We start from the raw sequence: 27,401 nt of genomic DNA on the forward strand, positions 1-27,401 counted from the left end.
ACACTATCGTACATGCCAGTCCTAGGTCCACATATACACCAATGCATCTATATGATGCCTGAGCTGGCAGTGACTAACCAGGAAAGAGATCTAGGGGTCATTTCTGCTCAAAGGAAATGGCAACCGAGTGTGTGGCAGCTATGAAAGAAGTGAATTCCATGCTGGGGGTCATTAGGAAAGGGACCAAAACAAAAACCCTGCCAATATCATTATGCAGAGATGGGGAACCTCAGGCATGGTGGACAAACCCATCTTCTTGAGGTCCAAATTTGGCCCCCCCGGGGTTGCCAAAATGGCCTGACCCCCCCCTTGTCCTGGCCGACCCCCTTTCCCCGGACTATGATCATATGTGGTGATTTCCCGACTTTTGTGCAGTTTTTCCCCATTCTAAAAGACTGAAAATGCCTCTCCTAAAGCTGAGTTACTGGCAGGAAGAGGTGGCATTTTTAAAAATATTTTTGGCTCCACCCCATTTCACCCTTGGCTCTGCCCACCACTGGAATGCAGCCCCCAAGAGCTTCTCCAAAACTGAATCCAACCCTCAGGCTGAAAAAGGTTTCCCACTCCTGTCCTAATGCCGTTGTATAAATCTGCGGTGCAACCACACATGGAATACTGTGCACAGTTCTGGTTGCCATGTCTCAATAAGGGTGTTGTAAAGCTAGAAAAGGGCAACCAAATGATGGGGGGGGGTGCATACCTCCACTACAAGAAAAAGCTACAGTGTTTGGGCTTTATAGTTTTTTTTTAAAGGCAAGTAAGTGGGGGACATGATAGAGGAGTATAAAATGATGCATAGTGTGGAGAAAGTGGACAGGGAAATGTTTTTTCCTCCCTCTTTCTTAACACAAGAACCCAGAGTCATCCAATGAAGCTGGCTGGCGGGAGGTTCAGGACAGACAAAAGTACTTCTTCACTCAGTGCATAGTTAACCTATGGAATTTGCTGCTATAAGAATGCGGTGATGGCCACTGTGAAGACACTGAGGTAAAACTGAGGTAAAAGTTGAATTGTTGTGTTCTGTTTCAATGATTGAAGGACCAAAGGGGTTAATAGTACAAGAGGGGGAGAATATGCCTTTTACTAGGATATCAGCCCTAGCCACCATGGCCAACAGTCAGGAATGCTGGGAGTTGTAAAACACTTGGAGGGCACCAGGTTGGGGAAGGCTGGTTTATCAACTTACATTGATTGAAATGTTATTTACAAGCTGTTATTGCTACTGTTGTGAGCTGCTTGGTGGCACAAATTGGTTGTGGGAAAGTGGTAAACAAATATGAAATGAAAATCTAAGAAAACGGATACATGCTTCAGAGTTATTATTTATCCTTGTTAGAACATGCACGTTTCGTACATCTGGCATCTGGAGACTTTGGGGTTTGTATAGTTTGATTCAAAGTAAGTGTGGCTCTTTCCGACAAAGACTGATTAAACCTCATATTTCGCCTTTATCAGTGTAACAGCTGAAAATAAGAAAGGGGAGTTTGATGAAGTGTGATGAAAACCGTTACTAAAAGGTATCAACAAGAGAAAGCAAAACCTCTTCAGTTTTCGGTAACTAGTGTAATGATGATGCATGGATTTCAGTGCTTGGAAGGAATGGTGATCTTTTCAAAGGTGAAAAGTGATTGCCCTGGACACATTATTTCCTGTTCATGTTATTCTCAGGATAGGATGTGAAGTATGCTGATTTCTCACCCTCCCCCACAACTCCCTGTTCCTTTTTTCCCTTTCTGCAAGATCACTTAACTGCTCATGCTCATCCGTGAAAAGTTACTGCTTCCAATGCAGCCCCTTTAGAGGAAACCAGCTAACTATTGCTACTCCCTGTTTTCTGCACAGTGTTTCCTTGGCTGGTTGCTGCACCTTCCCCTTTGCCCAATCCTAAGCAGGTGCATAAGAAAAGATGGAGAGATAAGAACTATATTTACACAATAATCTTACAGGGACATCGAATTCTTGGATTTTAGAGGTGGAAAGGGCCTTGGAGGCCATTGAGTCCAAAACCCTGATCAGTGCAGGCTCTGCAATGCAGGATGCAAATACAGAATGCCTCTGCCAATGACCCTCCAATAAATACATCCAGTGAAGGAGAGTCCATCACCTCCCAAAGCAGTCTATCCCACTGTTAAAGAGCTCTTATCATTAGGAAGTTTCTCCTTATCTTTAGCCAAAATCCACTTCTCTGTAATTTCCACTCACTGGTCTTGGTCCTGCCCTCTAGAGCAGGGGAGGGAAACCTGTTGCCCTCCAGATTTAGTTGGATTGCAGTGCCCAAGAGCCCCAGCCCATATGGCCAGCAGTCAAAGATGTGGAGCAGATGTAGTCTGACAACATCAGGGCCACAGGTTCTCTACCCCTGCTCTAGAGCAACAGAGAACAAATCTGCTCCATCTTCTGTATGACAGCCTTTCAGATATTTGAATACTGCTATCATGTCTCCCCTTAATCTTCTCGGCTGTGTTTCCACGATAATGGAAGGAGAAGGCTGGAGTCACTTACCCGCATTTTTTAGGAGCCGGTTTTGGTCCAGGCAAGGCTCCACGAGTGTGTACATCACAGCATTCTAAGTCGCTTCATATAACATACTCCCAGGTAGGGTTGGGGAGGGTGGTTTGTAGTGAACGTCATCTGATTGGCAGGGGCTGCTTAACCAATAAGAGAGGCTTTCCCCCTTCCAGGTGCTTCTCTTTCTTTCCCCACCCTGGCAAAACAGAAAACAAGCCCTCATCAGTGCTAAATGAGGTTTAAAAGCGAATGTTTTTTTGTTGTTGTTTTAAACTAGCCAAGATCTCAGATCTTAGTCGTCCCGCCCCACCCCTCTTCCTTCAAATGCTGAAAAGGGGACAGATCTGGGGTCGGATGGTGTTGCCAGTGGTGCGCTGGGTAGCTGTCATGGAGGTGCAAACTAGTTACTCCCTTTGTGTGTGTTTAGGGGACAAGCCTCATTGAGCACAATGGGTGTTACTTCTGTGTAGACACTACTTGGTTTGTGCTGGGAAACACAGGGGCAGGAAATGGGAAACACCCCTTGACCAGGGTCACAGTGAAAGGCAGGCCCCTGGGCTACCATACCGGAGGTAAATGCAGGGCTTGGGGCACACAGCAACGATACCAGGGAGAACCCAACTTAAGGAAAAGAATCGGACTTCGAGCAGTCTCAGGAAATCTGGTTTCCCCTGCTAAGCTCCAGGGTGGCTGCTGGATGGCCAGGACATCATCTATCCCCAACGACCTCAACATGCAGCCAGCTCAGAGAAAATTGCTGGTGGAAACACACACACCCTCTTCTCCAGACTAAACATACCCAATTCCTTCAACTGTCTTCATAGGACATGGTTTCCAGACCCCTCACCATACTTGGTTGCCCTCTGGATGTGCTCTAGTTTGTCAATGTCATTCTAAAATGTGGAGTATTCCAGATATGGTCTGTTCAGCACAGAATTGTGAGGAACCTATTTGCTTCTCATGATCGAAACACTATGCTTTTTTTAAAGCAGATTTCAGAAAGAACAAAAATACTTGTTGATGTCAGTGCTTGGACTCAGAGTTGAAGTTGGCCACTATGGGCAAAAGAGTTTCCAGTCACAAATAGTGCAATCCTACATATGTCCACTCAGAAATAAACCCAAATGAGTTCAGTGGGAATTACTCACAGACAACTGAGTAGAGAATTGCAGCCTAATTATACTTAAGTGCTATGGAATCAAGAGCAACCATAACAATTTGCTATTATGTTTTTTGAGTATATCACACTTCCTACCTTTCTTGACATACTTATAATAGAGCTCTGCAAATACCTTAAGCTGACTTGCAGACAAGAGAAACTATCCATCAACAGAATGCTATCTTCACCCACATTATTCTCTCACTCAGACAAGGAAAAACTTGTATTATTTTTTTCCTGCAGCCCTGCCTGAAACATAGAGTTAAATTCCCATTAAGCTGTCTTCAGAAAAGTTTTGAGACTGAGAGCAAAGTTCTGTTGAGAGCTGAAGAAGGGAGGAGAAAAAGCCTTAAGACAAGAAATGTGCAGAGTTCCCTGGAACAGTGATGTCCAAGTCCAACACGGTTTTGCAAATGTCTTTCAGCTGTTTTCGGTAGCACCAGGATGACATCAAGTGGTAACTCTAGCCAATTACTCCACTTCATAATAATATCCTATTCTGTTTTCAGACTTTTTCCCGCTAAGGAAAAAAGGCTGTAATGCACCCTGGTACCCCTGACTTTGAAGTTTAGTTTTTCATCTTTTTTCTTTTTCATCCCAGTCTTTGAAACATAGGAAGTGGCCTTACACTGAGTTTGACCATTGGCCCATCTACATCAATATTGTCTAGGCTGAATGGCCGAAGTCCCCCAGGTTTGGGGGCTAGAGATGTTCCCAGTCCATCCGGGGGATCGAACCAGGGACCTTCTACATAGAAAGCACATGTTCTACCACTGAGCTACAGGCCCTACCACATTAGGACCTTCATGTGCTCAGCTTCCATTGCTTCAGGAACATTCTCATATTACATACATAGGCTTCTCTTTGGCTTCTTCTCTCTGGAAGAAATGCTGGGTATAGCGTTGCCTGCAAGGCTGGGATCTCTTAACAGGGAATGCTCATGAACCTCACAAAACCACAGTTCCCAAAGTCTTATCCTACTGTTCCTCTGAGGAGCTCAAGCGGTACATCCCCATTTTATCCTTACAATAACCCTGCAAGATAGGTTAGTCTGAGTGATATTGCTGCCCAGTGAGCTTCATGAATGAAGGATGCAGCAATATCTGTGTAAGGTAATTGTCACCTAACAGCAGAAGCATGGGGGGGGGGGACTGGAGCAGTGGTACTGGGGGAGGCATGGTTTAACCTCTCCTCTCTCCACCTGTTTTCCTGACCTTTTTTACCAAGCTGTTATTAGGTACCTGTACTCCCCCCCCCCTGCTAACAGCAGTTTGAAGGGGCAATTTAGATGAGGAAAACAAGACAGGGGAAGATTGACCTCCCACCCCCCCCGCTGCCCCGCACTGATCCGAATGAAAATGTCAGAAAGACAATGTCAGACCCAATGACAGATGTCCTGCATCACATATCATTTGGCGCCAAGAGAGGATTTGAACCCAGGTCTCCTTAGCCCATGTCAGGCATTCCATCCATACACCACACTGGTTTAGGATTGTAGTCTAGATGCGTTCTAAGATGCAATGGCCAGCTCCCTCCTCTCCTCGCTAAGGGTTCTGCAGCATCTCCCGGTTTCACAGGGTAGTGTTTTGGCACATTCTAACAGCCTCAGCTTCACCCTGCTGCTGACAGACAGGGTGCCATAATAGCTAGGTCAAGGTGGCAAATGCGTTCCACAACACGGGGCTCCAGTTGCATTCCCACAAACATGCCACCAAACATTGGCAATATAGGCTTGTATAGAACCTATAAAGCTGCTTCCCTGGCCCGGCTCCTTCACTTTTCTTTGGTGCTGCACACTCTGCTTATGGCCGCAGCCTCGCATCCAGTGATGGCAGATTAAGATGTTTTCTGGGCATGGGGGAAGAGCAGCAGCAGCTCCTCACCCTCTCAGAGACTCCCGCTACCTAACAGGTAAGAGATGCTGCTTTTGGACTGCCTCTAGGCTGTAGAACGTGGCTGTGGCAGTTGTGTCACAATGCGAAATGGGGGCTTGGCCCAGTTTCCAGGAAACAGAGCAACGTTTCAGGTTGGGGATCCAGAAAAGCTTGAGAGCGCTTGTTATATGTCTCCTCCCCCTCCCCCCACCCCCAGCGAACACACACAATGTCCATCAGGCTCCATCCCGGAGGCTCCAGTTACAGCCAGGCTCTTACTCTAATTGGCTAGGTGCCGTCCCTCCCGATGCCATGAGGCATCGCAACAGTCTCTGCCCCGCTCCACCTTCTGATCTTATTTATTTATTGCATGCATATCCATTCCAGCCTTTCCTCAAAGACATTCACAGCAGTGTAGATTTCTCTCTCTTTCTCTCTCTCTCTCACACACACGCACGCACACTATCCTCACAACAACCATGTGAGGTAGGTTGGGCAGATAAAGAGTGACTGGCCCAAGGTCACCCAGTGAGCTTCATTGCTGTGTGGGAATTTGACCCCAGGTCTGCCCAGTTTGAAAGCAGTGGAGGCTGGTGACTCCGATGTCATGGGGCGGTGAATCCGCTCTGGGTTTCAGTCACAACCAGGAGAACTCTCAAGGAGCTATCTGAGGTGCTGCACCTATGGATCCAGCACCTTGGATCACTTCTTTAGAGTTCTGACTGGTTCCGACTGAAACCGAGAGCGGATTCACCACCCCATGACACCGGAGCCACCAGCCTCCACTGTCTGAAAGTGCAACTGCTCCACTGTGCTACTGCAACCTAACTGATGTACTGTGTGACACTTCAGGAGTGGGGCCTTGAACCAGAGCCTTCAGCAGCCAGCTTCAGCACCTGACTTCCTGCCCCACCGGCCCGTAGCTCCACTTCTGTCTTTATAGCTCAGCATCTGAGCCGCAAGAGACCTGGCATCTCCTAATTGGAGATGCTTAACTCCAGGCGCCCCTTCCATACCCCAGCTCCAGCTAGATCAGCACCGCTACAGTGCTGATCATCTGGGGAAGAGCGGAAGTGCCTGCCTTCGGTATAGGTGCCCTCTTCTGAGCCTGCACTGATTACCTGTTGCAAGAAGAGATCTGTGACTAACTGCTCTGCCACTCAATTGAACACTCAGCTTACTAACTAATGCAAGTGTGCAGGATCAGAGTGCCAATATCGCAAACAAAAGTGCGAGGGTTCCAAAGCCACTGATCAGAATGAATGTAGCAAGAATTTGTGCTGTTAAAATGTTTTAATTATGGGGTGGGGTTTTTTTTTTTTGTCTTGCTGTTCACCGCCCTGAAATCTTTGATGTGGAGTGGTGTATAAATATTGTAAATAAAAGCATAAATAAAATAAGAATTTGTTCTCTCTGCCACAGGAATACCCAGATTCCAGAAACAAACCATGTAGGAGATGGCAAGTGACATCAGGCCTTATTCGTTAGCTTCCAGACACACCTGGATGGCTACTATTGGAGAAAGAAGGCTGAGTATGATGGATCTTGGTGGCTGGGTCTGATCTGGAAAGGCAGTCCTTAGGTCAGCATTCTTTACTGCAAGGCCTCAGGGCCACCAGGGCTCTGAATCACCTGAGGTGCATCTCTCTTCCTTGCCCTCCCTCCCTCCCTCCCTCCCTCCCTCCAGTAGCTGTTCACTCTCAACAGGGTTTCTCTAGCTTTGCTTTGTTGTTTGCTTTAGCGGTAGGTTGGCTGCTGTGATCTGGGCTGCTGGAGTGGCTTTAGGGGTGGGCAGTCAGACCTGCTGCTCGCCAGCTGTAAAGTAGCGGGATGCGGCAGAGAGGAGAATGCAGGAGCAATCAGCCAATAGCTGTGGGGGTGGGCAGCCCAAGAGACAAAGAGCAATGTGATTGGCTATCTGCAGTGGTGCCCTGCGAGGCGGGGGAGGGGGAGGGGGAGGGGGAAACTGAATATGTGGGTGGGAGAGAGAGAGAGAGAGCAATGTGGACCTGCACTGAGAGATTCGCAGCATTGAACAGAGCAGAGCATACTCTCAATGATAAGTGAAAGATTCATCCCAGTTGGACAACCAAATGAGTCTGTTGAAAGTTGCCTGCCTGGTGGCTTCATGACTGACTGACTGACAGGCCTTGCTTGGACAACGTGGAGGTGATGGGGAAGAAAGCCCCGCAAAGGACTCCAGCTGAGTCCGGGGCACAGCATTGCCACTTGACCGGGGAGGGAGAACAGAGCCCCCACTCCACCCCATGGCACAGCAAAGGCCCCAAGTGGCTTTGGTGGTGATGCGTGGAGCCCAAATGGCTCCTGTGTGAAAAATAGGAAGATTACAGCCTTAGGTCCTGTCATGTTCAAGCAAAACAATATTTGAAAAAGAATCATATGAACCATCCACTCTGAAACAACTGTGGCAGGGGGGTTGTTTTCGAGATTTAGCACCAAGCCAAGTTTAGGGGTTGCCCAGTTATGGAAATGGGGATGATATTTGATGGTTTACTGGGGGCACTCAGTAAATTTATTGGTAAAACATAAGAAATATTGGAGTCACAAGTTTTGAGTTGGATGTTTAGACACTAGCCATGATCAATTACCATCCCTTGCTCTTGGATGCACAGGTGGGGGCTGTAGCCAGGAATGCTTTTACTCAGCTTCAGCTCATGCATCAGCTGCACCAATTCCTGGCATGGACAGACCTGGCCATAGTAGTACATGCATTAGTTACATCTCAATTGGACTACTGTAATGCACTCTACTGTAGGATGCTCTACTGTAATACGCTCTACATGGGGCTGCCCTTGGAAACCACCTCGAAGCTTATGCAGAATGCCACCACTAAAATCTTGACCAAGTGTTGAGATCCTGCGACCACTTTATTGTACCAACTGCACTGGCTGCTGGTTCATTTCTGAGTGCACTTCAAGGTGCTGGACATTATCTTTAAAGCCCTAAATAGCTTGGGACCAAACACCTTGAGGAACCATCTCCTCCCATGAGAATCTGCCCATCCTCTAAGATGAGTTGATGCAGCCTTCTTACACATGCCATGCCATGCCTTGCAACATACAAAAGGGCCCTTTTGGTGGCAGCCTCCTGTATGTGAAACTCCGTGCCTTAAGAGCTTAGACTATATATATCCTCTTTACTTGTGATCTGCCCACATTTGAAGATTTCATTTTCAGCAAGGCTTTAATTCTGCTGCTGTTTAAGTTATTATCTGTTCATTTGGCTCTCTGGATGCTTTTATTGTATTTTTTGGAGGGCAGGGGTCTGTTGATGTGTTGTTGTTTTATTCTGTTATTTTAATTATTGAATTACTGTTATTTTTACTTTCAATTGGGTGTTTGTTTGTTTGTTTGTTTGTTTTAACCCTCTTAGTCACTTTGAACACATCCATTGGAGGGGGAAAGCAGGACAGAAGTTGAAGAAACTTGATAAATGTGGCAATTGACAGCCATTTAACGCTCCGTTCCACATACATCAGTAAAGATATATATCTATGTAGAGATAGAGATATATAGTATATATTCCCTTACTGGTATATGTGAAAATGAGAATGAAATGGTCGTATTTATCAAGTTTCTTTAATTTATCATAACACATAAACACAACATTACTGGAATATTTAATAATATAGAAGTTTCAGAAAATTAACATCATACTACTTTACTGCTTTATATACCTCCCCCTTTATTACTGATCATTTGCCACTGCCTATTAATAATGTCAATATAGGATGCTCTACTGTCTCCATAATGTTCTTGACCTTGTACATTGTTTTACTCCTGCTTGGTTTGCATACTAATGTGCTGCATCCATGCCTTGATGATATTTAAGGTCCCGGTCCTAATCACAGATGCTTCTACATTCCATCCAGACTAATGTGACCTACTTGCATGTGATTCTGGCAGTGCCACATAAGCAGCATGCCCTGCATTTCACTTGGAAGTTTAAATTAACCTAGTGAAGGTTAACCAGCCTAGAGCTGCTTCCTAAAATCTACTTGCAAGCTCTTCCCTGGTAGCAGATTTCTACCCCATGTAATTGTCAGATAACATCTTCTGTAGATACCTGCTTGACACAGAGCTGTCTATATCTGACAAGAATTCCACCAAGATATCTTGTCATGTTTTTATTTAAAGCTCAGTTCAATTCTTTGAAAGTGTGTTTACATCTGCTGCAAACCTCACAAGAGCTCATATCTGCTAATTCCAAGAGATATTTGGAAAAGCCTTCTGGCCTCAAAAACCTGACACTCCCTCAAAATTTCGAGAGCTCTGGCATACCCTTCAAAGGCTGATAATCAGCCCAGCTCCTTGAGGGATCTTTCTAATGAGGCAGTCACCTTGGTTCATTGGAGCTTTGGGGTTTCTCTTGTGACTTTGATTGGAAATGACAACTCCTAGTCAAGCAATGGATCTTGAATAAATCAACTTTTTCTGTGCAAGAAGCATGAAACCACACTTCATTTTAAGCCTCATGGTCTCTAGGATGTAGACACTATAGGCAGTATTCAGCCAGAGCTGAGCTTTTCTTTTCTTTTTTAACCCATTAATTTCAATTAGGGATGGCATCAAATTTCTGAATTGATAGAGGGGTTGTAAATTAACTCTCCCACCTAAGTGTCAGGGTGGAAACTGAGCCCATACTGCCCCAGAGCAGTTCTGATTCTAAGGAGGAACAGCAATCCATGGGAGAGGAGCTCGCTCATCTCTCACAAGCACAGCAGCTGGCAGAGATTCCTCCTGCCAGCATTCCTGGGATAGATAGTGACCCTGGCAGTGAGAGAGCGCTGGAGGGGGGCTTGAGGACGCTCGGCACAGATGCAGGGAGTGATGACAGATGGAGGGCGCCGAAAGGAGGCGTACTGCTCGTTTGGCACTCAAACAATGGTTGCATCCTGAGGACCCAAGGGAAAGAGGGAGGATCTCTCTATAGACCATAAGTTCAGAATCTTCCCGTGGTTCCCATTCAAACAGGGACCAACTGCCTTACCTGGAGCTTAGGCTACTCTGCTCTCTTTCCCCAGTGCTGTTCTTTGCTTAGTCGCTAGTGATTAGTATCTGAAAGAATCATAAAGGAATAAAGCCTCGGAAAGAATCCTCATCGTCTGTGTCCTGAGTTGGCTATTGGTGGGGACTGCAAGAGGCAGCTAGGGTGCTCCTGACACTAAGGTGGCCACTTATGAATCACCAGAAGAGAGGACAAAAGGGGACAACAGTTTGCATAAAATGTGTATGTGCTAGTGTATACGTGTAGATGCAAATTTAGAAATAATTGTTATAATTCAAATAGAAATACCATACATCTCATCATAGTGTGGAAGACTGTGACCAGGTGACCTGTGTGTCTGGCTCAGTCTATTGTCTACTGTCCAGGTTCTAAGTGTGGATTGGCAACTTCAAGGCCCAGCTATTCCTTCTGATGGTTCTTTATCTTTAAACCAGACTTGGACTGGACAGCCCTCCGAATAGAGGATCCCTTCAAAACCGAAACAGTAATCTAGCAGCCCTTCAAATAGAGGACTGTCCTCCTTAAAAGAGGTCACATGGCCAGTGGGGTCCCAGCTTTGAAAAGCCACACCAATTACTAGCTGAGCCAAACTCCCCTACAAAATTTGGCTCAGCTTATAATTAGCTCAACTTCAAGATTGCCCATGCTCAGTCTTTCCTCCCTCCCCCTCATTTTGCTCCTCACCCACATTGACCTTACAGGGAGGAGGGAGAGGGAAACGGGGGGCAGGAAAGGCTGAAGGCAAGTGAGGCCCCATTTCTAAGTTCCCCCAGTGATACTGGTGACACAATGGAGGCTTCCAAACGTGCTCAGAAGTCTCCATTGTGTCACCAGGAATGCTGGGACCTGTAGTATTTAATTCCTCTGGGCTGAATGGATTGAGCCAAGAGGAATTCAACACTAGAAACTGGGCCAGCCTATCCTATCCATGAGTCGCAATCCTGACAGCAGCACATAGGTTTGCACTGATGTAACTTGTGCATAGTGCCCAAAATGTCTTTAGGAAGCACATGAGTAAATTGCCCCCACTCCTATATTTCTCCCTACACATGCTAAGCTTCTCTCAAGGCATTTGCATGCTAGCCTACTCAATAACACTGCTATCCTTAGCAATAGCTGCTGTTGCTGGTATAGTAGTACCAAGAGAGCCCCTTGTGTCAGCATAACATCCCAGCTTAGCTCACAGCAGCAGCAGCAGGACAATGCTGTGATCCTAGCTGCTTTGTCATGGTGCAAAGTCACCCCAAAGTCTCCTTTTCTCTTAAGTAAGGGGTAGACAACCTGGTAACTTCCTGATGTTTTGTATTCCAATTCCCATTAGCCCCAGCCACCATGGTCAATAGTCAGGGATCATGGAAGCTGTAGTCCAAAACATCTGAAAGGTACTGGATTGCCTACGTGAACTGATCCATTTTCTCTTATGGTCTCTTAGATCTGATACTCTCTATCAACACCTACCTTCTTTTCAGAGACGCTCCTGGGGGCCACATTCCCGTGGTGGGTGCTCCCAAAGGCAAGAGGGGCCCAGCCAAAAATACCAGCATATTTTAACTTAAAGCTCTTACTGCCAGTATTTGTTTGTTTGTTTGTTTGTTTGCAATATTTATGTATCACTTCTCATTTGAAACAAATCCTAACTAAGCCTTAGGAGAGGAATTTCAACCTTTTAGGGCATTTCTACACAAGCCTAAAATCCTGCATTTAAAATGGGGCTTTCTGCTTCCGTTTTAAATGCCGGATCACAACTGACTCCCTTTACACGCGCTTCCTTTCCCCCCTCCCCTTCCCCCCTCCTTCTCCCCGTATCTGAGCCTTCCATTATCTTTCATTGATCTCGCTCCTCTTCTTGCCGCTTTTACTCTTTTCATCAAGGAAACTGAAGCAGAACACAATGGGGTAATTTGATAGCTCATTATCTGCGATCTATTTAAAAATGCAACGAAGGGCATTTAGTGCAGGAGATGCCTGGGATGATCACTGTGTCATGTAAAGAGCCCACAAACTTCCATGAAGGAGCAATCTCAATTGCAGGATAAAAGCCCAGTGTGAAGGAACCCTTAGAATGGGGGGAAACCACTCAAAATCTGAGAAACTACCAAACAATCAGTGGTTGAAGGAAAGGGGTGGGGCCAGAGAAAGGGGCATGGCCTTCTGGGAACCCAGGAGGGTTGGAGTGGGAACCCAGGAGGGTGAGATTTGGCCCCCACACCTGAGATTCTGCACCTCTGACCTACATGATTCTCTCTCTCTCTCTCTCTCTCTCTCTCTCTCTCTCATTCCTCAGAACTCACCTTTCCTGTGAAGCCTGTGGTTCCAAACCCCTAATATCCCTTAGTTAGCACTTACTGCAATCTAAAGAGTGGTGCAGAAAAAATGGCAGAATAAAGGCACCATAAGGACGTGTGCCACAGCCTTTTATCAACAGAGGAATATATAGGAATAACAGTGGTCTCTTGATTTTAACCACATGCCTTGTTCAGTGCAGAGGGAAAGCAGTTAAATTACAGTGTAATAATGGCAACCAACAAGTAATTTACACCACAGTTTCCATTACTGATGAATCTAGCTTTACACAGTTTCCTAGGGAGTTGAACTGCTGTCAGAATTAGGAACCAAAAGGTTCCTAATAATAATATTTCAAACGTTGGCATGTATGTCAGATGATGAAGTTCATATAAACTCGAAAATGAAGGTTAATTGGTTGAAAGCGGAAAAAATAATAATGAGTGTGTGTGTGTGTGTGTGTGTGTGACTGAACAGTTAATTTCTGAGTGGAATGATTTGCTTTGTAGTAATGTAGTATCATAATGGGGGTGGGGGGTTGAAGTCTATAAAAAATGCATTTGGTGTGCAGTAAGAACCAGAGCCCCACATACATAGGAGCTTCACTGTTCTCTTCAGTAAAGGGGAGAGAACCCCATTCATGTAGGCTCTCCCTGTTGTTGACAAGAGTGGAGTGAAATCCAGAAAGGCCCTGTATATCTGGAGCCATATGTATACTGGAGCTGTAAGGTTGTGGCCAATGCTTAACTTGAGCGATATACATAATGTTGCAACAATGCGATCAGTCATCTCTGAGCACCCTTTTACAGGAGAGAGGTCAGCCTGAAATTCAAGCCAAGTCTCAATTTTAAATCAGCAATGGATGGATAGATAAATCCCATCAAAACTGTCAAGGAATGTCCTTTCCTTAACTAGCAAATTACTTTCTAACATCTACACCCTCCACACACCTTCCAGACGGAGGGATCCTAGTGTTGCCAATCAGAAGGCATTGTGCAGCTATTCCGGCTTGCTGTCCATAATGGATTTTCTGCAGTAAGAAAAAAGATGGAAGAAGCAATGGGAAAACACAGGAGGGTTACAAGTGGAAGGCAATGACGTCTGGACACCCTGTAAATTCCATGAATGAGAGAGCGTGATAGTGCCATAAGAGCGTAACCTTATGCACATGTAGAGAGGAAAAAGTCCTCCAACTCCCAGCATGGCCCAGCCAGGCTGGCTGGCTGGGGCATGCTGGGAGTTGGAGGACTTTTTTATGCCTAAACATGAACAGGATTGCACCCTAAAAGCCTCATCTAGAAGCCACTTCATTAACCATGCAACAAAAATTGCCAAATGATGATCAGATGGTGTATAGGTGAAAGTAGTTGCATCACAACAAATGTGAAGCAGTTGCATCACCTACCCACCACTCATAGCCATGTTCCCACATTTTCTATATGGTTACTGAATGTGCATGGGTCCATCGGGTTCTAAAGCAGCCCAAGTCACTGTGCCAATGTAAAATCAATGGCTGCCTTGTATCTCAGGGTTCTTCTGTTTCTCCACCAGGTTCTCTATGGTCATGTTTTATGCGGGTCTTTCTAATTTTGATATGTAAGGCTTTACACACACCGTAAAACTATTTTTGGAAAATTAAACCATATTATTTAATTTTATATATATTATAAAATTATGGAGCTATTATGGAGCACATCTCATTCACTAATGGTTTTGAGGACGGGAGATACTATTTGTCATCCCCACCACCACCATGCCAGACACACACAAACCAAAAAATGGGACCAAAACAGATACAGCCCATCTTTGAAATTAGCTGCCTTTTGGTGGAAAGGCAGGGCATAAATTAAATAAATAAATAAATAAATAAATAACCAATCTTGAGCCCTCAGATGTTGTTGGTCTACAACAGGTGTGTAGAACCTCAGGCCTCAGAGCTGAATCTGACACTCTGAAGGTCCCAGTCTGAAGAGTTCCAGAAGGCCATGCCCTTTCCGCAGGCCCCACCCCTTTTCCCCTGACCACCCACCGTTCGGTGGTTTCTCAGCTTTCGTGGAGTCATTGCCCCATTCTAAAAAGTTGAAATGCCTCTCTTAAGGCTGAGTTATTTGCAGTAAAATATGCTGGTATTTGGGGGTTTTGACCCCAGTCCTTTGGCCTCACCCACCACTGGAATGCGGCCCCCAAGAGCTTCACTGAAATGAAATCCAGTCCTCAGGCTGAAAAAGATTCCGCACCCCGGTCTGTAATTCCTGTCACCCCCAATCATTGTCTATGCTGGTTAAGGATGATGAGAGTTGTAGGCCAGCAACATCTGGGGACATACAGTTGGGAAAGGCTGCTTTCAACCCTCAAGGAAAGTAGGACTGGAAAATTGGGTTCAGTACATCAGCTAAGGTGTGTGACGCCGGAGCAAGGAAGCTCCTGGTTCGAATCTTGCTTCATCCAAGAATTTACTAGGGCTGGATCTACACTTACTGCCTTTTTTCACTTCCAATGAGGTTTCACTGCCCGCCTTTCACACTACACAGTACCAACCTCGAATTAGAACCGGAATTTCCCACTTCCGTGCTCCCGCTTTCAATATCTTAATATCCCGGTATTTCCCCTTAACGTGCTCTGATTTTCCCCCTTCGCTACCATATCCAGCCATAGTCCCCTCCCCCACCTGTCCATATACAGCAGTGTTTGTATTTCCCTCCTGTCCAATCACAGCTCTCGACGGCCCCATGTCTTCTTCTGGCTACTGATCGCATAGCTTCCTCAGCAGCCCCTGTTTCCACAGCAACAAGCAAATGGCTGGATGTGCGCGCACTTGTCTGATCTCAGAAGCTACGCGGGGTCGGCCCCAGTCAGTAGTTGGATGGGCAACCGCCTGGGAATCAGGCTTCCTGCACTGAGCAGGGGGTTGTTCTACCCTTTCAAATGAGACTAAGTTTTATCCCCTCCTATCCCCCACTCTGGATGTTTGTTTTTTAATTAAGGCATTATCCTTGAAGAATCGGGGCTTCTCCGCAATGTTTTTTTTCTAATTCAGGCATGATCTTCGAAGATTTGAAGTTGTGAAGCTTTTAATGCAAGAGCGTTTAACCCAACGGGACACAGAATTCATTGCGATGGCGGGCGCAATGTAGATCCGCCCTAGGTGGCCTTATGCAATAATATCTCTTCGCTTCAGTTCCCACCATCCACACACACACACACACACACTGGCAATATGGAGGATCATAATACTGAGCTACCTTAGAGGACTGTTGGGATTACCAGGATAATGTATGTCAGGCACTTTGGACACTCCGAAGTACTACATAAATGCTAAGTGTTCTTACTACTGTGGATCAAAAAGGCAGGCCATTTGGTGACACTCACTCAGCAGATGTAGCCAACGGTTATCAAGGCGCTGCAGGCCAAATCATGTTCTGCCCAGCTGCCAAGGTGGGCCAGAAAGCTAATAGGGGCTGACAGTCAAAGCCAATGAATATGGGGAGAGCCAGAGAACAATAGGTGTCAGTAAACTAAGCTTCTTGGGCAATATCCTATGTCTCAGCCACGTAAGAGAGCTGTCTATTCGTCATGCCTGTTCCAATTTCATGTCACTTTGCTAGGGAATAAGATGTATTAGGGCAAGAGAACACATTGCCCTTTGATCAGCGTATGAAGAAAACAGTATATCTTCCTCCTCTCCCTCTGCCTCTCCCCCAAAATTTATACAGCGGCAAGGCTCAAGTTGGTCTTGTATATTTCATCCTTTAATTAGCTTTGCTTCTCCTTGGACTTTTCTCAGTGTGGTGTGATTTCTTTCAATCTCTCTCTCTCTCTCTCTCTCTCGTGAACAAAAAATAGAGTGTGCTGAGCCGGCAGTTTATCATGAGCTCTCACAGTTTTAATTTTAGCATTGAAAAGCTAATCAAGTTGCAGTTTGAAAATCTGTGAAATGTTAACTTCCTGCTGCTAGGTTCAGTGGTGTAATTACTAGCTGCGTTTCTTTGGGTTGGAAGAATTGGGGGGAACGTTAGGAGGAGGAGAGTATCTTGTCAGCTTAGAGCCTTCTTATCTAAACTTGGTAAAATGCCATATATATATATATATCTTGTAAAATGGCCCTCTCAAAGGTTTGTTTTGCTGCATTTCCATTTTTCTTAAGGTTATTTTATTGGCATCAAAGCAGGTCCAGTCACAATGTGTTGGACTACAACTTCCATCATCCAATGAACATGGATGATGCAAGTTGTAGTCCAACACATCTGGAGGGAGCAGGTTTGGGAAGACTGGCTTAGAGCTTCCCCCACCCTTCATAAAATTTCAGGTTTGGTTCAGGAGACATACAGAAGAAGTGTTACCACGAAGCTCTTTTAAAACAGAAGGAACGGATTAAGTGCATTTTCTGATGGCATGTTGTTAAGAAAAGAACTTCAGATAGCCTGCCATGTATGAAGACTAATTTTAAAGGCAACAATGGGAAAAAGAGTCCCATTCACTGGGAGCTTCTCTTATGAACCAAATTAAATGCAGAGCTATGGTGACGAGATATATTTATACAACCAATTCCAATAAATGGATCCCTTGACTGGCATAATGTACTCCAGCAAAAGAGATATTTGCTCTTCTCCTGCTTTCATTTCTAAAATTTTTCAGATGGAAGGTAGAACGTAAGCTCAAACTTTGCTGTACTCATTTGGAGATCATTTTAAAATAAGAGCTTTTGATTGTATACAGCTGGATCACTGAACCTACTAGGCTACTAGTAATGGTCAGAGCTGTGCATATTCCATGTATCTCAGGAATTTAATATCTGACACAGAATTCATCAGCCTCCTGATCATTTCAGCTTGGGTTTGTTTTGTTTGTTACATACACAAACAGAAAACATCAAGGAAGGAAGGGAGGGAGGGAATCAGCATGTTTTTAGTCCTTACTGCCATCGGTATACATTTGAAAACATGTGACTAGTATCAAATCTTGGGACGGGGTGGAACTGATCAGGATCTGCCACTGGCATGGAAATGGGCCATCAGTACTTGTCACATGGGCCTAGCTAGGCGATATATTAAGGGTTGGATCTCGGAATTGCTTCTGTAGACAGAACAGCTCCACACTGTCTCTGCCTGATTTGGGGAGATCTACCCTCCCCCTGCACCATAACTCTTCCCATTCAGCAGGATCCTCCAACTTCTGTGTAGCACTTTCAAAGGGCTAGAGGGGCTGCAGTGGGGAGGAGGGCATGGGGAAGTCCACTTCCACCAGCTAGTTGCACATGCCTAAATCTGGATGCAAACCTAAATATACCTCAGTTTGCATGTCTTTTCATTTTATTTCTTTTCAGTCCACATAAAGCTGCTTCACTGAGGCCATCTGAACCTTTAGTGACAGAGCTGGATCGAAGAGCATACACAGACTATGAACCTGATCCTTCAGGGCTAGAGCAACTTCATCCAGAACAGGTTGGACCCCATCTCTCTGCACCAGAGAAGCATCCACCCACAGAACCTCCATCTTGTCAAAACTGAACTTCAGTTTATTGGTCTTCATCCAACCCATTACTGACTTTAGGCACCAGTTCAGTACCTCCTCTGCCTCACTTGACTCAGATGACAACAAGAAGCAAAGTTGGGTGTCATCAGCATATTGGTGACACTTCATCCCAAATCCCCCAATGATCTCGCCTAGCAGCTTCACAGAGATGCTGAAAAGTCTGGAGGACGAAGTGAAACCTCCTGGAACCACACAGCACAGATGCCATGGGGCTGAGCAGTAGTTCTTTAGCACCACCTTCTGGAAATGTCCCTGTAGGTCATACAGAATACAGAATGCTATATTATGGCACACCCAGCTCCCACTCCACCGGGGGCAGGGGCAGAGCAATACTAAGGTCTCAGGTATGAAAAGCCATCTAGAGGTCCAGAAGAATCAATGTCCCCTTCCATTAGACAGAGTGAGGTGACCGACTCTGGTGGCAGATGCTCGGAGGTGGCAAACCCACAGCTGTGCCTCCTGACTCACCCACCTCAGCCATTCCCTACCATGGGATGGCAAAATTGCTTGTGCCATGCAGTCTGTCCTGCTCCCCCTAAACTAACCTGCTGACCTCCAGTATGGTAGAGCAGGAGTGGGCAGAAAGTAGATTTCCAGAAGCTTTGGACTACAGGTCCCAGCGTTGACCATTGGCCATGCTGGCAGGGGCTTCTGGGAGTTGAAGTCCAAACTACCTGGAGATCTTCCTTCTGCCCACCCCTTTGGTTGAGGATGCTAGGCCATCACCAATTACAACTGGCAGTCCAGTCAGCTTCTGTACATGGAATGAGGGGCACCATTTTGTCCTTCACCACAGGCAGCAAAATGTTATGGGCCAGCACTGATCAATACAGTCATTCTCCATGCTCCCTCTGCCTCTCTCCCAGCGCAGATCATCCCTCAGAGCAACCAAGACAATTTCCATGTTGAAACCAGACCTGAAACTGGATTGGAATGGGTCCAGATAATCCATTTCATCCAAGGTGGTTTAGAGTGGCATGGCCATCACCTTGCCCCAAGAAGGGGACATTTGTGACTGGCCAAGAGTGGTTGTTATTATTATTATTATTATTATTATTATAGTAGTAGTAGTAGTAGTTGTCGTTACATAGAGGTCGGTGTAAAGCGGCACAACAGGAAAGCAACATGGAGTCTCTGTATCCACTGTGGATGCCGTCAGTCTTAAGGTAAATTGTATAAGAAAGACTAGCAACAGAGTATTCATAAAATATATTTTAAGCTAAACGTTCTGGCTTCTACCCTTATCAGGACAGAAACTGAAACATTTAGCTTAAAATATATGTTTTGAATACTCTGTTGCAGGTCTTTCTATCTTTATTATTATTGTCACATTTATGTCCCACCATTTTTTTTCTTGCAAGGAACCCAAGGTGGCTTACATGGTCTTCCTCCTCTCCATTCTTTCCTCACAGCCACCTTGTCAGGTAGTTTAGGCTGAGAGTCAGTGACTGGCCCAAAGTCACCCGTTGAACTTCATGGCCAAGAGAGGACTAGAACGCGATCTCCTAATTCCCAGTCCAGCACTCTAACCACTATATTGCACTGGCTCTTCCATAATTATTCTCATGATCCAAAGAAGCTTTCTTAAGGAGCAGCTGCACAGCTGTCTCTTTCAATGCATTAATTACCTCCTGGGCCCATACTAGGCCTATAATTTATGCCCCTGACAGGCTGGTCTTTTGCGCAGAGGGAGAATAACTGATTAAAAATGTAGCCTTGTAGCCTCCAATGAAACTGAAGTTAAGACAAAGATAAAAAACATTAAAGATTTAAGTTGAAGAGTTGAGGTCATTAGCAGTAGGAAGACAAAATGCAGCCCTGAGTAGTTAATAGCCCACAGTATTTGCTTGGCCATTTTTCAATGATAAAGAGCACTTTATACTGCAGTGGAGGGCAGTTGCTGACCTTCCTCTTTGCCTTTTGAAATGTTATTAGTTCAGTCAGACACCCACCCACCCACCCCCCAAAAAAGATCCCTGAGATGCCCCTAAGGGTTTGAGACGGTAACTAATGGTCTCCTGACTTCTTCTGGTATCATCCTACAAGATGACTGAGCAGAATTGTTTAAAATGGCCTTCCTGCTCTCCAGTGGATAAGCATAGCTGCCCAGCATTGTGGCGAGCCTGCATCCCTGCAGTCCTTCACATAGTAAATCAGCCACATCTGCGACAGCCTGGAGAAAGCAGCCCTGTTTGGTGGACAACTTGCCAAGTGAAGAGAGCCATCGTCAGGAGCAATTGTGTGGCAGCTTTCACAACAGTGCCACCAAATCTGCCCTGTCATGTCTTGGTATTGCCTACATACAGTCAAGGCCAGAAATATTGGAGCAAGGATAACTGTTTTGGGAGTTGGCCTCTGTACACCACCACATTGAAGTTGAAAGGAAACACACCCAGATGGGAGCGAAGTCAGGACTTCCAGCTGTAATTCAAGGGGTTTGACAAAAGTGAAGCACTAACCATTCAGGAAGTACAGCCAGTGGCATACACACACACACCCATCGTTGGTGGCTCATAAGTAATGGAACAAACCAACATCATTTCAAACTTAAGGATCGCCTTTAATACCTGGATGAAAATCCTTTGCAGTCAATGACTGCCTGAAGTCTGGAACCCATGGACATGACCAAATGCTGTGTTTCCTCCCTCGAGATGCTTTGCCAGGCCTTTACTGCAGCTACCTTCAGCTGCTGCTTGTTTGTGAGTCTTTCTGCCTTCAGTCTTGTCTTCAGTAAGTGAGAAGCATGCTCTATTGCATTGAGATCAGGTGACTGACTTGGCCATTGAAGAACATCCCACTTCTTTGCCTTGAGAAACTCTTGGGTAGCTTTTGCTGTATGTTTTGGGTCATTATTCATCTGCAATATGAAGTGGCGTCCTATCAGTTTGGCAGCATTCGGCTGAATCTGAGTAGAAAGTATAGCCCTAGACACTTCAGAATTCATCCTGCTGCTTTTCTCAGCAGTCAGGTCATCAATAAACACCAGTGACCCGGTTCCACTGGCAGCCATACATGCCCATGCCATAACACTGCCTCCACCACGTTTGACAGATGACGTGGTACGCTTTGGATCATGAGCTGTTCCTTGCCTTCTCCATACTTTTCTCTTCCTATCATTCTGGTACAAGTTAATCTTGGTTTCATCAGTCCAAAGAATCTTATTCCAGTACTGGGCAGGCTTTTTTAGGTGTTTGTTGGCAAAGGCTAATCTGGCCTGTCTGTTCTTGAGCATTACCAGTGGTTTGCACCTTGTTGTGAAGCCTCTGTATTTACATTCATAAAGCCGTCTCTTGACTGTAGATGTTGACAATGACATGCCTACCTCCTCAAGAGCATTCTTGACCTGGCTAGATGTTGTGAAAGGGTTCCTCTTCACCCTGAGCAGACGTCTGCGGTCATCCACTTTAGTTGTCTTCCGTGGTCTTCCAGGCCTTTTGCCGTTGCTGAGCTTGCCAGTTAATTCCTTCTTTTTCAGGATGTTCCAACCTGTTGTGTTGGCCACTCCCACTGTTTTTGCTATCTCTCTGATGGGTTTATTTTGTTTCCGCAGCCTAATGATGGCCTCCTTCACTTGCATGGACACCTCTTTGGACCTCATGTGGGGAGTTCCAGTGAACAGCTACCAAATGCAAATGTCACACTCAGAACCACCTCCAGGCCTTTTATCTGCTTGATTGGTCATGGGGTACCCAGGAAACAGGCCACACCTGGCCATGCAGCTGCTTGTCAGCCATTCGTTCCATTACTTATGAGCTACCAACGATGGGTGTGTGTGTATGCCACTGGCTGTCCTTCCTGAATGGTTAGTGCCCCACTTTTGTCCAACCCCTTGAATTACAGCTGAAAGTCCTGACTTCACTCCCATCTGGGTGTGTTTCCTTTCAGCTTCAATGTGGTGGTGTACAGAGGCCAACTGCCAAAACAGTTATCCTTGCTCCAATATTTCTGGCCCTGACTGTAAATACCAGTCAACAAGTTTTACTGCCCAAAAACCTCCAGCAGAGGTGATTCGCCTATCCATCACAGCAGCTATCAGCAGGTGAAGGAGGACAGAGGGATGCTGGGAAGATGAGGTTCCTGGCCTGGTTAGGCTGTAGTGTTTGGGTAAGTAATGATTGCAGTGGGGGCTGGTGGCTCCAATTTCGGTGGGACTGTAAATCCATGCTGGGTTTCAGTCAGAACCAGCCAGAACTCTAAAGGAGCAATCCCTATGGATTCCACACCTTGTTTAGCTCCTTTAGAACTCTGGCTGGTTCTGACTGAAACCCAGCATGGATGCACAGCCCCACCAAAATCACAGCCACCAGCCTCCACTGAATGAAAGTGTGGGATAAGCTATAGTAATAAAGTGTGAACAAGAGAGTTTGAGATAAGCAGAGAGGTGAAAGGGGAAGTGGGGCCATTCTACCAGCTGTACTGAGACTATGTTATCCCCCCCCCCACCTATCTCTGTCTGTCATGTCATTTTAGATTGTTTAACTAGTTGTTTGCATGCTGCTCTGGGAGCCTTTTTGGCTGAGGAGCAGTATAAAAACAAATGAATGACTCTGATAGAAACAGATTCTTACTGACAACTCCATGTACTTCCACTGCTGATCCAGGTGATGCTAAGGTCCATTTATATGTTACCTGGCACCCCATCCGTAAATGTCAAGTTGGTTCAACGTTTACTATTAAAACACTGGAAAGAAGTGATTATGGATAAACGAGCACTAAGAAAGCAGGCCAACTGGAGGCAAACTATTATTAGGTCAATGCCATCTATATGGAGCTTACACCTCTGACCCTACCTTACAACAGTCCCATAGAAGACCCTTATTCCTATCTGTTCTGCTTCCTTCCACAGTAGGTTCTGGAGGAAAAGGAGTGGTAAAGGATGAGCAAATCTTTAGCAGTTTCTACCTGATGGATTATGTAAGGAAAGCCTGTTCCAGCTATGTGTGGGGTGGCTGTCCATGGAAGCTGTGGGTATCCCTGTCACCTCTCTGTCATCTCACATATCCTCTTTACTGGTCTTCGGAGCCTGAATCAAGCAAGCCATACGAATTCTGATAGTTGACTGCAGCACAAAACTTTGCCTTGGGTCAGCATATACTTGAGAGACTGAAGTGTGTGTTTTTTAATTAGGCTTGCTGCACGTGTGTGTGCATGTGTGTGTTTACCCCTGACCTTGTACCTGTGCCTTTAATAGGAGCTGACACAAGAGAAATCTAGCAGATTAACCTTTTCCCCACCACTTATCTCCATAACAGGCAAGCTTCTCCTGCAACATCTCTGTGTGTCAGACTGCGGGGCGGGAGGGAGTGGCAACCTTTCTTCTTTTTTCAACAACAAACCTTTTGACAGACAAAATCTAGACTTCAGTTGTTTTTTAAGGTCATGTGGCTTAAGCAGATGTTGCCATATCTTAAAAAAAAAAAAAATTCCAAATGTGTTATTGTGGTGTCTCCTCCTTGACTTTATTCCTGGCTGCCTGAAGGAAGGATAAACATCTTATTGCTAGACAAATCCCACTGAGTTAGCAACAAGTTATTATTTATTATTATTTGTTATGGCAATTGACAGGATACAAGAGGACAGGTCCCTGCCTATAAATTATCCTACCAGCCTTCCCCAACCTGGCACCCTCCAGATGTGCTAGACTACAATTCCCAGCATCCCCAGCTGGCTGGAGGATGCTGGGGATTGTAGTCCAACACATCTGGAGGGCGCCAGGTTGGGGAAGGCTGGTAGGCTAAGCATTCCCATATGTATTTACAAAACATCCCATATCTAGTGCTGTGTTCAATTTGAACGTACATGGATATGATTTTCCTTACCCATAAGCTTGATTTTTCAGAAGCTTTACTAAAATTAATTAGGTATTTCCTTAAGCCAAGGCTAAATTCTAACTAGGTGGACAGCAACAACCCCAGAATTCAGAGCAAAGTCATCTGCAAAGTCCTTGTCCTGGTCTGGTTAGATAACAGTTCAAATAATGGTAAATAAGGTTCCACCTATGACTGCAGAGTGAGGAGGTAAGACGAGTCACTACTAGACCCATTTTAGTTAGCTCGTACTGCCATCTAGTGTTGTAGCACACGCGCAATAATTGTTTGGCATAAGGTGAAGCCCTGTATATCCACAAGAAAGAAACGGAAGACTTTTCCTGTTGAAGAGTTTTCCTCAGAGAACAGAGGTCTCAAGTTTGGAAGCATTACGGATGCCCAGCCATCATTCCTATATAACATGTGCAATGTATTTAAGTCAAGACTGCATTTGGGGGAACACTGAACCCCTTCTGTCCAACATGTTAGCATTACACGTGCTTCAAGTTCTTGACATGAGGGGATATGCAAACATGTAAGTGCAAACATGTAGAGTGATGCAATCCAGGAGTGCATCGTGTGTTATTTCTGAAAGTGTCCTTTGTCATTCTAAAGGCTGACTCTTGAGTCATGGAGGTGGCATGCTTGCTGCTCCCCTTGAGGCTGCATCGCACACTGATCTGCAAAAACACAGAAACCACATGGGAGGAACAGCATCCTATGGGCAGAACCATACTAAAGCTGCTGCCAGTCAGCATTGGCATTATGGACATTATGGACAGGCTCTGACATTAGCCTGGTTCTTCCCACATGAGGCCACCCCCTTTTCCAGGGGTTTTTTACATTTGTATCTTTCCAAAATGCCAGAGGATGGAGCCAGAGGAGACCAGCAACCAATCTCTGCCTATATAACACAAGACGTGACCTTAGGTTGCATCACAAGCAGTGGGCCTTAAGCAGGCCCGGTGTCAGGGTTCGGCACAGGTGAGCAACTGCTGAAGGCTCAGAGGGTCAAAAAGGCCCATTCCTGCAGCAGCAGCCCTCCTCCTCTTCCTCTCCTTCTAAAGTGGTGGCTGGGTAGGCAGATGGGCAAGGGGCTTCTTTGTCCATGTCAGTGTTTAAAAAATATGGATGGGTAGGTGGGTGGGTGGATGTGGGGTTGGTTGAGTGGGCCTGGCAGCAGGTGGCTGGACAAGGGAGTGAAGGGCTTCAGTGGCAGCTCTGTGTGCAAGAGGCTTCAGGGGCAGCAGCAGTGGTGGAAGAGGCAGGGGTAGGGGCCCATTGGCAACTCACTGGAGTCCGCTGCCAGCCCTGGACTGACGTATTTAACATTGTACTTCTGACTCATTGATTACAGTAGAACATGTTGAAACTCACAGTTGCTGAATAACGCCCATATTTATTTACCATGAGCACAACTGTGTCTACTGAAATTATATCTAATAATTTTCCAGGCTTGCAAAAAACCACTTGCCTGGTTACCAGTGCTGAGCAATAATTGTTTTCAGGTGAGCAGGGAATAACGTTTTTGTGAATGAGAAAAAATTAATTGTTTTTCCATTCAAGTGTGCTACAAATGTGTAATTATATACCCTGCCTTTTGATTAATTTGATCCCCAGGTATGATTATATGTTTATGTGCACATCCTCCAAGGAGCTTAGGGCAGCATGCAAGTCCCCTACCCTGGTATCCTCACAACAACCTTGTTAGATTAAACTGATAGTAATAGGACCACGGTCATGAGATGGGACTACACCCTTGTTCAGAGAGCTGTAAGATGGTTTACGATCATTAAAAACAAATCACAATTAAGCAATAAAAGCTTAACTGAGTAAAGCTACAAATCAGAGTTTAGCAAATAAGGCAGGATAATCCAACACCATTTTTTATCCACTTCTTATTGTTTGTTCTTAGTGTATTGTCACGGGATTTTTAAAAAAATTGTTGTCAGCTCCTTTATTTGGGCTAAAAGGTGGGATAGACAGTTTAAAATAACAGTTTAAAATACTATCTGGCACTTTCATATTGGCCATTTCCCATGGGTGCGATCCGAGTGCACACAGTTAGGCTGCTTAAAACCCACCAAAGGCATTCACATTCACACAGCTTCACCGTGTGCAGGATTGCAGCCGAAGGGATTGCAAAGCCTGTTAGGAATTAAAGCAGCCTATTCCTTCGGCATGTGCAGAGAGTCACAGTGGTATAGTGGTTAAGGTGTTGGACTAGGAGCAGGGAGACCCAAGTTCAAATCCTCACTCAGCAAGGAAGCTAACTTGATCATCTTGGACCAGTCCCTCTCCCTCACAGGATCCTTGTGAGGGTCAAGTGGAGGAGATATGTATGTCATACTGTGTTCTGTGGAGGAAGGGTGAGATAAAAATGCAACAACAACAACCAATAAAAGAAGGAAAGCAGACTTGAAATGTCATGCATACAAGAAACATTTGCAATGTAGCCACATTTTCTGTGGCAGTTCCAGCAGTAATTACTAATACTAATCTGCCGACTAACTTTATATTGCTTCATGGAGAAGAAACGTATCACTTGCCAGGGAATAATTTCATTCTTGACCTTTATTCCCTCAGGGTCATCACCTCTCAAGCTGTCCAGCAGCCCATTCCATTTGATTCATCTCTCGCCCAAACAGGAGAACTTGAGAGAGAGAAAAGTTTTCCCTATCAGAATTAATTAAAAACAAAGCATGACCCTAATGCCAAGTTCCAAAAACTGTTGGAACAGTTTTGGAATTGCTTCTGAAAAGTTTTTAATGCTGGGGAGTTGTAGGACTTGTTCTGTCTAAACATGCATCAGATTGTGCCTTAAACACAGTTAAGATAGACTTCCATGGTTGGCCAAAGAGATTTTGCTGCCTGGGGGAATAGGACAAGATGGTGCTCCTCCCCACTCCCTCAGTCCATGTATATGAGCCAACCAGATTGGCAGCTGGATCTTACTTCTGGTGACACAACAGCATGCTGAACTACACCTGAAGGCTGCAGTTTAGCTTCGGGGGGTGCAGGACAAGCCATGTGGCACACACAGCTCTGCCCTCCAACACCTCATTGCTGCTCCCTGTCTCCTAGTATCTGCTAGGAACCACGTCATTCTGCCTAATGGTAGGACTGGCCCTGTCATTTTCATTAAGAGACTTCCATCATTAGAAGCATGGATTTGATTCATTACAGTTACCTAATGACAACCCATGCCTT

General features: G+C 45.4%; 1 long non-coding RNA gene across 1 annotated transcript in view; it reads right to left on the bottom strand.

The window, feature by feature from the left end:
• Window positions 1-1,303: 1,303 nt before the first annotated feature.
• LOC146350859 (uncharacterized) overlaps window positions 1,304-27,401 on the bottom strand; it is a 47,343-nt gene continuing 21,245 nt past the window's right edge. Inside the window, exons 3-5 of the long non-coding RNA XR_014789431.1 lie at window positions 13,803-13,882; window positions 2,503-2,704; window positions 1,304-1,463 (exon numbers count right to left, since the gene is read on the bottom strand). This is a non-coding gene — a long non-coding RNA (uncharacterized LOC146350859). The remainder of the gene's footprint in view (window positions 1,464-2,502; window positions 2,705-13,802; window positions 13,883-27,401) is intronic.

The sequence above is a fragment of the Heloderma suspectum genome, chromosome 3 (assembly GCF_057233095.1).
Source record: "Heloderma suspectum isolate Gila_16-S chromosome 3, 16-S_ref, whole genome shotgun sequence".
NCBI classification, from domain to species: Eukaryota; Metazoa; Chordata; class Lepidosauria; order Squamata; family Helodermatidae; genus Heloderma; species Heloderma suspectum.